Below are 12,732 nucleotides of genomic sequence, written 5' to 3' on the forward strand. Positions count from 1 at the left end.
AAGGGGAGACAGAGAGGAAGAGAGAGGGAGCAGGAGAGAGAGAGAGGTTAAGGAGAAAGAGGGAGAAGGAGTAAGATAGCGAGGGGATTTGAGTACAGGGGCAGGGAGGTGTTGCTACAGTTGTACAGGGCCTTGGTGAGGCCACACCTGGAGTATTGTGGACAGTTTTGGTCTCCTAACTTGAGGAAGGACATTCTTGCTATTGAGGGAGTGCAGCAAAGGTTCACCAGACTGATTCCCGGGTTGGCGGGACTGACCTATCAAGAAAGACTGGATCAACTGGGCTTGTATTCACTGGAGTTCAGACGAATGAGAGGGGATCTCACAGAAATGTTTCAAATTCTGACGGGTTTAGACAGGTTAGATGCAGGAAGAATGTTCCCGATGTTGGGGAAGTCCAGAACCAGGGGGTCACACTTCGAAGGATAAGGGGTAGGCCATTTAGGACCGAGATGAGGAGAAACTTCTTCACCCAGAGAGTGGTGAACCTGTGGAATTCTCTCCCACAGAAAGTTGTTGAGGCCAATTCACCAAATATATTCAAAAAGGAGTTAGATGAAGTCCTTACTACTAGGGGGATGGCGAGAAAGCAGCAATGGGGTGCTGAAGTTGCCTGTTCAGCCATGAACTCATTGAATGGCAGTGCAGGCTCAAAGGGCTGAATGGCCTATTCCTGCACCTTGAGAGAGAGGTAGGGAAATAATCTGAAAGGAAAGGGAGAAGAAACAGAGAGACAGAGGCAAAGGGTGATCGACAGTGAATTTAAATACTGAGCTAATTTTGAGTAGGCCCCAGTGAGATTTGAACCCATGATCGCTGGTGTACTAGACCAGTGCTCTAACCCCTGAGCTATGGAGCCACTTTTTTGGGGAAAAACAGGGGAAGGAGCAGGAAAGAGAGGGGAAGGGAAAAGAGAGAATGGAAGGAGTGAGAGAGAGGGGAAGGAATGAGAGAGAGGGATGGGGAGAGGAAAGAGAGGGAAGGGACGGGGAGAGAGAGTAGAAGGGGGGAGAGAAGGGAAGGAGTCAGATAGGGAGGGGAAGGGGAAAGAGGGAGGGAAAGGGGAAGAAATGAGAGAGAGGGGAAAGGGGAGACTGGGAGGGGGAAAGGAGAGAGAGAAGCGGGGGTAAAGGGGGGAAGGAGTGAGAAAGTGAGAGATCGAGTCAATCCAAAAAGAAAGAGAGACAGAGGCAGGAAAGAAAGATGAACGATGAATTTAAATACTGAGCTAATTTTCAGTAGATATCAGTGAGATTTGAACCCACAACCAGTGCCCTAACCCCTGAGCTATGGAGCCACCTGTAACACCAGCTCCTGTTTGCATCTTACTATTGTTAACAAGGAGATGGGGCCCGAATAATCATTCTCAGTGATCCATCCCTGAACATTGACAGAATCTTACAGCACACAAGGAGGGCCATTCGGCCCATCGTGTCTGTGTCGGCTGTGTGAGAGAGATTATTCCCCTCGGCCCCCGCACTTTCCCCACAGCCCGGCAAGTATTTATCCCATTCCCCGGTGAAAGTTATGACTGGGATCAATTCTGAGGGACAGGATAAACCTACATTGAGAAAGACACAGATTAATCAAGGTCGGTCGGTGTGGATTTGTTCAGGGAAGGCCGTGTCTGACTAACTTGATTGAGTTGTTTGAGGAGGTAACAAGGAGGGTCGATGAGGACAAGAGAAATACAGGGACTAGCTCCAACCCTTGTCCATGGCCTTCTTCGACCTCACAAAGGCCTTTGACACCGTCAACCGCGAGGGTCTATGGAGCGTCCTCCTCCGTTTCGGCTGCCCCCAAAAGTTCCTCACCATCCTCCGGCCTGCTCCACGACGACATGCAGGCCGCGATCCTGACCCAACAGATCCACCACAGACCCCAATCCACGTCCGGACCGGGGTCAAGCAGGGCTGTGTCATCACCCCCAACCCTCTTCTCAATCTTCCTCGCTGCCGTGCTCCACCTCACAGTCAACAAGCTCCCCGCTGGAGTGGAACTAAACTACAGAACCAGTGGGAACCTGTTCAACCTTCGCTGTCTCCAGGCCAGGTCCAAGACCACCCCAATCTCTGTCGTCGAGCTACAGTACGCGGACGACGCCTGTGTCTGCTCACATTCAGAGGCTGATCTCCAAGTCATCGTCAACATCTTCACCGAGGCGGCCGAGAGCTCGGGCCTTACACTAAACATCCGTAAGACAAAGGTCCTCCAGCAGCCTGTCCTCACCGCACAGCACTGCCCCCCAGTCAGCAAGGTCCACGGGGCGGCCCTGGACACCGGGGGCCATTCCCCAAACCTCGGGAGTCTCTTATCAACAAGGGCAGGCATTGACCACCAGATCCAACACCGCCTCCAGTGCACCAGTGCAGCCTTCGGCCGCCTGAGGAAAAGTGTGTTTGAAGACCAGGCCCTCAAACCTACCACCGAGCTCATGGTCTACAGGGTTGTAGTGATACCCGCCCTCCTGTATGGCTCAGAGACATGGACCATGTACAGTAGACAGCTCAAGTCGCTTGAGAAATACCACCAACGATGTCTCCGCAAGATCCTGCAAATCCCCTGGGTTACGTACCGAGAGCTGGAAATGGGATTAGGCTGGGTAACTGTTCTTCCGACCGGCACAGACACGATGGGCCGAATGGCCTCCTTCTGTCTCATAATGTTCTCTGATTCTATTATTTTGGTTAGGCAAGGTTACTAACGGTTACGGAACCGAGGCGGGTAGATGGAGTTAAAATATGGATCAACCCTGATCTAATTGAATGGCGGAACAGGCTCGAGGGGCTGTGACAAAGAGAGACACAGAGATGGAGAAGGAGAGACGGTGAGGTAGAGGGCAGAGAGAGAGAGCAACAAGCAATGAGAGAGGGAGAGAGACAGAGAAAGGGGAAAGGCAAAAGCAGAGAGACAGAGTGAGAAGGAGAGAGGAATAAGGCGTGAGAAAGATTGGTGAAGGGGGCAAGCAGGTTCCTCTAGTTCTAGGGTCGGTCTCAGAGATGTTTAATATTTATATATTAAATCTCTTGTTAATTGACAGTGAATTTAAATACTGAGCTAATTTTGAGTAGGTCCCAATGAGATTTGAACCCACGACGCCTGGTTTACTAGACCAGTGCTCTAACCCCTGAGCTATGGAGCCACTGGCTTTGGGAAAGACAGGCGAAGGAGCTGGGGAGAGAGAGAGGGGAAGGGAGGGAGAGAGGGAAAGGAGTGAGTGAGAGAGGGAAGGAGAGAGAGAAAAAGGCAGGAGAAAGAGAGAAGGGGAGACAGAGGCAGGGAAGGGAAAGAGGGAGCGGATGGGGAGAGTGAGGGGAAGGAGAGGAAGGAGTGAGACAAAAGCGAGGGAGAAGGATAGAGAGTGAGGGGGAAGGAAAGAGGGTGGGGTGAGGGAGGGGGAAGGAGAGAGAGGGGAATGAGTGAGAGACGGGGAAAATGAGACAGAGAGAGAGGGAGAAAAATATGTAGAATGGGGAAGGGAGAGAGAGATTTGGAAAGGGAGCGTGAGTGTAAGAGAAATGAGCCTGTTGATCCATGGTAGGTCACAGAGCTGTTTAATATTTATAATTAAAGCTGTTGTTAATTGACAGTAAATTTAAATACTGAGCTAATTTTTAGTAGACCCCAATGAGATTTGAACCCACGACCCCTGACCCCTGAGCTATGGAGCCACCTGCTCTGGGAAAGACAGGGAAAGGAGCAGGAAAGAGAGGGGAAGGGAAAGAGAGGGTGGAAGGAGTGAGAGAGAGAGGGAAGAGGAGAGAGAGGGAGGGGAGAGAGATGGGAAGACGAGAGAGGGAGGAGACAGGGGAGAGAGAAAGGAAGGGGAGAGAGAGGGAGAATGGGAGAATCTGAAAAGAAAGGGAAAAGAGAGAGAGAGGAGAGAGGGGATGGAAGATAGGGGAAGGGAAGAGGGAGAGTGAAAAGGCAGAAGGGGCAGGGGAGCGAGTGGGTAGGGGAGAGAGGGGGAGGGGGAGAGAGGGAAGATAGAGGAGGAAGGAGAGAGAGGGCAACGAGTGGGGAGAGAATGAAAGTAGAGAGGGAAGGGGAGAGAGGAGAGAGAGGGGAAGGAGAGACAGGGGAAGGGGAAAGTGAGGGTGAAGGAGTGAGACCGAGCGGGGAAGGGGAGAGAGAGGGAGAATTTGAAAAGAAAGGGAGAAGAGAGAGAGAGAGGAGGGAGGGGAGAGAGGGAGAGGGTGAGAGGGTGAGAGGGGGGAATGAGTGAGAGACGGGGAAAGCGAGATAGCGGGAAAGGGAGAGAGGGGTAAAAAGATGTCGAACGGGCCGTGATGGGGAATGCAAAGAGAGATTTGGAAGGGGAGAGAGAGTCTTTTATTCCAGGGTCTGTCTTGGGGATGTTTAATATTTATAATTAAATCCCTTGTTAATTGACAGTGAATTTAAATACTGAGCTAATTTTAAACAGGCCCCAGTAAGATTTGAACTCACAACCCCTGGTTTACAACACCAATACTCTAACCCCTGAGCTATGGAGCCAAGTAACAATACAGGAAGGAGCAGGAACGAGAGTGGGAGGAGTGAGAGAGAGAGAGGGGAAGGGGAGAGGGGGAAGGGGAGAGAGATTGGAAGGAGTGAGAGAGAGGGGAAGGGGAGAGAGAGAGGGAAGGGGAGAGAGAGAGGGGAATGGGAGACATGGAGGAAGAGAGAGGAGGGAAGGAGTGAGAGGGGAACGGGAGAATGAGACAGGGGAAGGGGAAAGTGAGGGTGAAGGAGTGAGACCGAGCGGGGAAAAAGGGAGAGAGAGTGAAGCCTGTTGTTCCAGGGTCGGTCTTGGGGTGTTTAATATTTATAATTAAAGCCCTTGTTAATTGACAGTGAATTTAAACACTGAGCTAATTTTAAATAGGCCCAAATGAGATTTGAACCCACAGCCCCTGGTTTACTAGACCAGTGCTCTAACCCCTGAACTATGGAGCCACCTGCGCTGTGAAAAACAGGGGAAGGAGCAGGAAAGAGAGGGGAAAGGGAAAAGAGAGAGTGGAAGGAGTGAGAGAGAGGGGAAGGGGGCAGAGAGGGAGGGGAGGGGAAGGGGAGAGAGGGGGCAGAAGTGACAGAGAGGGGGAAGGGGAGAGAGAGGGAAGGAGTGAGAGAGAGGAAGGGGGGAGAGATGGGAAGGCGAGAGAGGGAGGAGACAGGGGAGAGAGAAAGGAAGGGGAGAGAGAGGGAGAATGGGGAAAATCTGAAAAGAAAGGGAAAAGTGAGAGAGAGGAGAGAGGGGAGGGAAGATAGGGGAAGGGGAGAGGGAGAGTGAAAAGGGAAAGGGGGCAGGGGAGAGTGTGGGTAGGGGAGAGAGGGGGAGGGAAGAGAGAGGGAAGATAGAGGAGGAAGGAGAGAGAGGGGAAGGAGTGAGAGAATGAAAGTAGAGAGGGAAGGGGAGAGAGGAGAGAGAGGGGAAGGGGAGAATGAGACAGAGGAGAAGGGAAGAATGAGACAGTGGAAGGAGAGAATGAGAAAGGGGAAACAGAGGGTGAAGGAGTGAGTTCGAGCGGGGAAGAAGGGAGAGAGAGTGTCAGAGAGACGAGAAGCTGTTGTTCCAGGGTCAGTCTCAGAGCTGTTTAATATTTATAATTAAGCCCCTTGTTAATTGACAGTGAATTTAAATATTGAGCTAATTTTGAGTAGGCCCCAGTGAGATTTGAACTCACAACTCTTGGTTGACAAGACCAGTGCTCTCACCCCTGAAATATGGAGCCACCTGCTCTGGGAAAGACAGGGGAAGGAACAGGAAAGAGAGGGGAAGGGAAAAGAGAGAGTGGAAGGGAGGGAGAGAGGGGAAGTGGAGAGAGAGGGAGGGGAAGGGGAGAGAGGGGCAGGGGAGAGAGCGAGGGAAGGGGAAAGAGAGGTTAAGGGAAGAGAGGGGGAAGGATTGCGAAAGAGAGGGGAAGGGGAGAAGGCGGAAGGGGAGATAGATGGGAAGGAGTGAAAGAGGGGTAAAGGGAGAGAAAGGAGAAGGGGAGAGAGGGGGGAAGGAAGGGGAGAGAGGGGGGAAGGAATGAGAGAGAGGGGGAAAGGGAGACAGGGAGAGAAGGGGGAAAGAGAGAGAGGCGGGGAGAATGTAGAAGTGGCGGAGAGAGGGGAAGGAGTAGGGATAGAGGGAAGAGAGAGGGGAAGGGAAAGAGAGGGCGGGGAAGAAGAGGGAGAAGGGGAGAATCTCAAAGGAAAGGGAAAGGAGAGAGAGACAGGAAGCACCTCCTCTGGGAAATACAGGGGAAGGAGCTGGGGAGAGAGGGAGGGAGAGAGGGAAAGGGGTGAGAGAGGGAGTGGAAGGGGAGAGAGAGGGAAGGAGAGAGAGAGGCAGGAGAGAGAGAGAAGGGGAGACAGAGGCAGGGAATGGAAAGAGAGGGAACGGATGGGGAGAGTGAGTGGAAGGAGGGGAAGGAGTGAGAGAAGAGCGAGGGAGAAGGATCGAGAGTGAGGGGGAAGGAAAGAGGGTGGGGGAAGGGGAGAGAGGGGAATGAGTGAGAGACGGGGAAAATGTGATAAAGAGAGAGGGAGAAAAAGATGCAGAATGTGGAAGGGAGAGAAAGAGTGTAAGAGAAATGAGCCTGTTGATCTCGGATCAATCACAGAGCTGTTTAATATTTATAATTAAACACAGTGTTAACTAACAGCAAATTTAAATACTGAGCTAATTTTGAATAGGCCCCAGTGAGATCTGAACCCATGATACCAGGTTTACAAGACCAGCGCTCTAACCCCTGAGCGATGGAGCTACCTGCCTTGGGAAGGACAGGGGAAGGAGCAGGAAAGAGAAGGGAAGGGAAAAGAGAGAGTCGAATGGGAGAGAGAGGGGGAAGGGGAGAGAGAGAGGGGGGAAGAGGAGAGAGGGGGGGAAGGGGAGAGTGAGGGGGAAGGGGAGAGAGTGAGGAAGGGGAGAGTGAGGGGGAGAGAGATAGGGGGAAGAGGAGAGAGGGGGAAGGGGAGAGAGGGGGGGAAGGGGAGAGTGAGGGGGAAGGGGAGAGAGTGGGGAAGGGGAGAGTGAGGGGAGGAAATGGGTAGAGGAGAGAAAGGGAACGGGTGAGAGAGAGGGGAAGATGTGAGAGAGAGGGGGAAGGTGAAAGAGAGGGAGGGGAAGGGGAGAGAGAGGGGAATGATAAGGAGGTGGCCTTGGAAATAGTGGATGCATTGACAGTCATTTTCCAACATTCCATTGACTCTGGATCAGTTCCTATGGAGTGGAGGGTAGCCAATATAACCCCACTTTTTAAAAAAGGAGGGAGAGAGAAAACAGGGAATTACAGACCGGTCAGCCTGACATCGGTAGTGGGTAAAATGATGGAATCAATTATTAAGGATGTCATCGCAGTGCATTTGGAAAGAGGTAATATGATAGGTCCAAGTCAGCATGGATTTGTGAAAGGGAAATCATGCTTGACAAATCTTCTGGAATTTTTTGAGGATGTTTCCAGTTGAGTGGACAAGGGAGAACCAGTTGATGTGGTATATTTGGACTTCCAGAAGGCTTTCGACAAGGTCCCACACAAGAGATTAATGTGCAAAGTTAAAGCACATGGGATTGGGGGTAGTGTGCTGACATGGATTGAGAACTGGTTGTCAGACAGGAAGCAAAGAGTAGGAGTAAATGGGGACTTTTCAGAATGGCAGGCAGTGACTAGTGGGGTACCGCAAGGTTCTGTGCTGGGGCCCCAGCTGTTTACACTGTACATTAATGATTTAGATGAGGGGATTAAATGTAGTATCTCCAAATTTGCGGATGACACTAAGTTGGGTGGCAGTGTGAGCTGCAAGGAGGATTCTATGAGGCTGCAGAGCGACTTGGATAGGTTAGGTGAGTGGGCAAATGCATGGCAGATGAAGTATAATGTGGATAAATGTGAGGTTATCCACTTTGGTGGTAAAAACAGAGAGACAGACTATTATCTGAATGGTGACAGATTAGGAAAAGGGCAGGTGCAAAGAGACCTGGGTGTCATGGTACATCAGTCATTGAAGGTTGGCATGCAGGTACAGCAGGCGGTTAAGAAAGCAAATGGCATGTTGGCCTTCATAGCGAGGGGATTTGAGTATAAGGGCAGGGAGGTGTTGCTACAATTGTACAGGGCCTTGGTGAGGCCACACCTGGAGTATTGTGTACAGTTTTGGTCTCCTAACCTGAGGAAGGACATTCTTGCTATTGAGGGAGTGCAGCGAAGGTTCACCAGACTGATTCCCGGGATGGCGGGACTGACCTATCAAGAAAGACTGGATCAACTGGGCTTGTATTCACTGGAGTTCTAAAGAATGAGAGGGGACCTCATAGAAACGTTTAAAATTCTGACGGGGTTAGACAGGTTAGATGCAGGAAGAATGTTCCCAATGTTGGGGAAGTCCAGAACCAGGGGACACAGTCTAAGGATAAGGGGGAAGCCATTTAGGACCGAGATGAGGAGGAATTTCTTCACCCAGAGAGTGGTGAACCTGTAGAATTCTCTACCACAGAAAGTTGTTGAGGCCAATTCACTAAATATATTCAAAAAGGAGTTAGATGAAGTCCTTATACTAGGGGAATCAAGGGGTATGGTGAGAAAGCAGGAATGGGGTACTGAAGTTGCATGTTCAGCCATGAACTCAATTGAATGTCGGTGCAGGCTAGAAGGGCCGAATGGCCTCCTCCTGCACCTATTTTCTATGTCTATGTTTCTATGAGTGAGAGATGGGGAAAGCAAGATAGTGGGAAAGGGAGAGAGGGGTAAAAAGATGTAGAATGGGTCATGATGGGGAAGGGAGAGAGAGAGTGTAGGAGAGGGGGAAGGGTGTGAGGGGAGCCTGTTGTTCCAGAGTTGGTCTCGGAGCTGTTTAATATTTATAATTAAACCCCTTGTTAATTGACGGTGAATTAACTACTGAGCTAATTTTAAATAGGCCCCAGTGAGATTTACTAGACCAGTGCTCTAACCGCTGAGCTATGGAGCCAAGTGCACTGGCAAAGACAGGGGAAGGAGCAGGAAAGAGAGTGGAAGGGCAAAGAGAGAGTAGAATGGGAGAGAGAGAGGGGAAGGGGAGAGAGAGGGAGGAGAATGGGGTAAAAAGATGTAGAATGGGTCGTAATGTGATGGAAAGAGAGAGCAGCAGAAAGGAGAAAGAGTGGTTAAGGGGAGAGAGAGAAGCAGGTGTGTGAGAGAAATGGGAAGGGGGAGTGAGAGGAAGTGTGGAAAGGGCGGGGAGAGAGAGAGAGGGGAAGGAGTGAAATAGATCGTAGAAGGGGAGAGAGAGAGGCAAACAAACGAGTGAGAGGTGAGGGGAAAGGGAAAGTGAGAGAGAGGGGAAGGGGGAGAATCTGAAAAGTGGGAAAGAATAGGGAGGAGGGAGAGACTGGCATTTAAATACTAAACTAATTTTGAGGAGGTCCACAGTGAGATTTGAACTCACGACTTCTGGTTTATAAGACCAGTGTTCTAACCCCCTGAGCTATGGAACCACCTGTTGTTGAAAAGAGAGAGAGGGAGGGGAAAGAGAAGTTAAGGGGAGAGAGGGAAGGAGTGAGAAAGAGTGGGTGAGTCGAGAGTGGAAGGGGAAAGAGAGAGGGAACGTGGAGAAAGGGGAAGGGGAGAGAGGGAGGGAAAGTGGAGAAAGGAAGGAGTGAGAGAGAGAGGGAAGTGGAGACTGGGAGAAAGAGAGGGGCAGGGGAGAGAGCGAGGGAAGGGGAAAGAGAGGTGAAGGGAAGAGAGGGGGAAGGAGTGCGAAAGAAAGGGGAAGGGGAGAGAGCGGAAGGGGAGAGAGATGGGAAGGAGTGAAAGAGGGTAAAGGGAGAGAAAGGAGAAGGGGAGAGAGGGGGGAAGGAGTGAGCGAGAGGGGGAAGCGGAGAGAGGGGGAAGGAGTGAGAGAGAGTGGGAAGGGGAGAGAGGGGGGAAGGAGGGGGAAGGGGAGACAGGGAGAGAGAGAGGCGGGGAGAATGTCAAAGGTGGAAGAGAGGGGAAGAAGTAGGAAAGAGGGAAGAGAGAGGGGAAGGGGAGAGAGGGAAAGGGGAAAGAGAGGGAGGGGAAGAAAAGAGAGAAGGGGAGGATCTCAAAGGAAAGGGAAAGGAGAGAGAGACAGGAGGGCACCTGCTCTGGGAAAGACAGGGGAAGGAGCTGGGGTTAGAGAGAATGGAAGGGAGGGAGAGAGGGAAAGGAGTGATAGAGGGAAGGAGAGAGAGAAAGGCAGGAGAGAGAGAGAAGGGGAGACAGAGGGAGGGAAGGGAAAGAAGGTGGGGTGAGGGAGGAGGAAGGGGAGAGAGGGGGAAAAGGAGATAGCGAGAGAAAGATGTTGAATGGGGAAGGATGAGAGAGATTTGGAAGGGGAGAGAGAGTGCAAGAGAAATTAGCCTGTTCATCCAGGATCAGTCTTGGAGCTGTTTAATATTTATAATTCAAGACCTTGTGAACTAACAGCAAATTTAACTAACTTGAGTAGGCCCCAGTGAGATTTGAACCCATGACCACTGATTTACTAGACCAGTGCTCTAACCGCTGAGCTATGGAGCCACTGCTTTGGTAAAGACAGGGAAAGAACAGGAAAGAGAGGGGAGAAGGGAAAAGATAGAGTGGAAGGAGTGAGAGAGAGGGGGAAGAGGAGAGAGAGGGAGGGGAAGGGGAGAGAGAGGGAGGGGAGGGGAAGGGGAGAGAGGGGGCAGAAGTGACAGAGAGGGGAAGGGGAGAGAGAGGGAAGGAGTGAGAGAGAGGAAGGGGGGAGAGATGAGAAGGCGAGAGAGGGAGGAGACAGGGGAGAGAGAAAGGAAGGGGAGAATGGGGAGAATCTGAAAAGAAAGGGAAAAGTGAGAGAGAGGAGAGAGGGGAGGGAAGATAGGGGAAGGGGAGAGGGAGAGTGAAAAGGGAGAGGGGGCAGGGGAGAGAGTGGGTAGGGGAGAGAGGGGGAAGATAAAGGAGGAAGGAGAGAGAGGGGAAGGAGTGAGAGAATGAAAGTAGAGAGGGAAGGGGAGAGAGGAGAGAGAGGGGAAGGGAGAATGAGACAGGGGAAGGGGAGAGAGGAGAAGTGGAGAATGAGACAGGGGAAGGAGAGAGGGGAAGGGGAAAGAGAGGGTGAAGGAGTGTGATCGAGCGGGGATAAAGGGAAAGAGAGTGTAAGAGAGACGAGAAGAGGAGAGGGGGAAGGGTGTGCGGGGAGCCTGTTGTTCCAGGGTCAGTCTCAGAGATGTTAAACATCCAGAGAGAGAAGGGGAGAGAAAGGGGGAAGGAAAGAGGTGAGGAAGGGGAGAAAGAGCGGGGAAAGGGGAGAGAGGTGGAAGGAGTGAGAGAGAGGTGCAGGAGCGAGATATAGAGGGTAACGAGTGTGTAAGAGTGGGAAGGGGAGAGAGAGCAAGGGGGAGGAGAAAGGGAAGGGAGAGAGTGAGGGGAGAGAGGGGGAAGGGAGATGAGAGGGGGAAGGGAGAAGAGAGGGGGAAGGGAGATGAGAGGGGGAAGGGAGAAGAGAGGGGAGGGAAGAGAGAGGGGGAAGCAGAGTGAGAAACGGGGAAAGCGAGATAGTTGGAAAGGGAGAGAGGGGTAAAAAGACTCATGATGGGGAGGGCAGAGAGAGACGAAAGGGTACGAGGAAGGCCTGCTGTTCCTCAGTCAGTCTCAGAGATATTAAACATTTATAATTAAAAACCTTGTGAACTGACAACAAACTTAAATATTAAGTTCATTTTGAGCAGGTCCCAGGGAGATTTGAACCCACGACCCCTAGTTTACAACACCTGTGCTCTAACCCCTGAGCTATGGAGCCACCTGTAATACCAGCTCCTGTTTCCATCTTACTATTGTTAACAAGGAGGTGGGGCCGGAATAATCATTCTCGGTGATTCATCCCTGAACATTCACAGAATCTTACAGCACACAAGGAGGGCCATTCGGCCCATCGTGTCGGTGTCGGCTGTGTGAAAGAGATTATTCCCACTCCGCCCCACCCCCCATCCCTGCCCTCCCGCTCCACCCCCGCTCTACCCCTCCTCCCTGCTACCCGCCCTTCCCCTGGGGTTTAGCAGCTTTGAAAGTGGATAAGTCTCAGGCCAGGATGAAATGTATCCCAGGCTGTTGAGTGAAGCAAAAGAGGAAATAGCAGAGGCTCTGACCATCATTTTCCAATCCTCTCTGGCTTCAAGTGTGGTACCAGAGGACTGGAGGACTGCGAAGGTGGTACCTTTGTTTAAGAAGGGAGAAAGGGTTGGACCGAGTAATGACAGACCAGTCAGCCTAACCTCCGTGGTGGGAATATTATTGGAAAAATTCCTGAAGGACAGGATAAATCTACATTTAGAAAGACACGGGTTCATCAGGGACAGTCAGCACGGATTTGTTGAGGGAAGTTCTTGTCTGACTAACGATTGAATTTTTCGAGGAGGTAACCAGGAGGGTTGATGAGGGCAGTGTGTATGATGTAGTGTATGTGGAGTTTAGCAAAGCTTTCGATAAGGTCCCACATGGCAGACTGGTCACAAAAGTAAAAGCCCATGGGATCCAGGGCAAAGTGGCAAGTTGGAGCCAAAATTGTCAGAGTCAGGAAGCAAAGGGTAATGGTTGATGGGTGTTTTTGTGACTGGAAGGATGTTTCCAGTGGGGTTCCACAGGGCTCAGTGCTGGGTCCCTTGCTTTTTGTGTTATACATCAATGATCTAGACTTGAATAGAGGGGATATGATAAAGAAGTTTGCAGATGATACAAAAATATGCCGTGGGGTTGATAATGAAGAAGAAAGCTGTAGACTGCAGGAAGATATCGATGAACTGGTCAGGTG

The 12,732-nt window shown here is 51.2% G+C and overlaps 5 non-coding genes across 5 annotated transcripts; all 5 read right to left on the minus strand.

Annotated features, from left to right (window-relative positions):
• Positions 1-786: 786 nt before the first annotated feature.
• On the minus strand, positions 787-859 carry trnat-agu (transfer RNA threonine (anticodon AGU)). Its single transcript has one exon. It is a non-coding gene; the product is annotated as a tRNA-Thr (tRNA).
• A 2,210-nt stretch (positions 860-3,069) lies between these two features.
• Positions 3,070-3,142, minus strand: trnat-agu (transfer RNA threonine (anticodon AGU)). The gene has a single exon. It is a non-coding gene; the product is annotated as a tRNA-Thr (tRNA).
• Positions 3,143-4,424: 1,282 nt separating this feature from the next.
• On the minus strand, positions 4,425-4,497 carry trnat-ugu (transfer RNA threonine (anticodon UGU)). Its single transcript has one exon. It is a non-coding gene; the product is annotated as a tRNA-Thr (tRNA).
• Positions 4,498-4,865: 368 nt separating this feature from the next.
• trnat-agu (transfer RNA threonine (anticodon AGU)) lies at positions 4,866-4,938 on the minus strand. Its single transcript has one exon. It is a non-coding gene; the product is annotated as a tRNA-Thr (tRNA).
• A 5,473-nt stretch (positions 4,939-10,411) lies between these two features.
• trnat-agu (transfer RNA threonine (anticodon AGU)) lies at positions 10,412-10,484 on the minus strand. The gene has a single exon. It is a non-coding gene; the product is annotated as a tRNA-Thr (tRNA).
• Positions 10,485-12,732: the final 2,248 nt, after the last annotated feature.

This window comes from Pristiophorus japonicus, unplaced genomic scaffold, assembly GCF_044704955.1.
Source record: "Pristiophorus japonicus isolate sPriJap1 unplaced genomic scaffold, sPriJap1.hap1 HAP1_SCAFFOLD_2238, whole genome shotgun sequence".
NCBI classification, from domain to species: Eukaryota; Metazoa; Chordata; class Chondrichthyes; family Pristiophoridae; genus Pristiophorus; species Pristiophorus japonicus.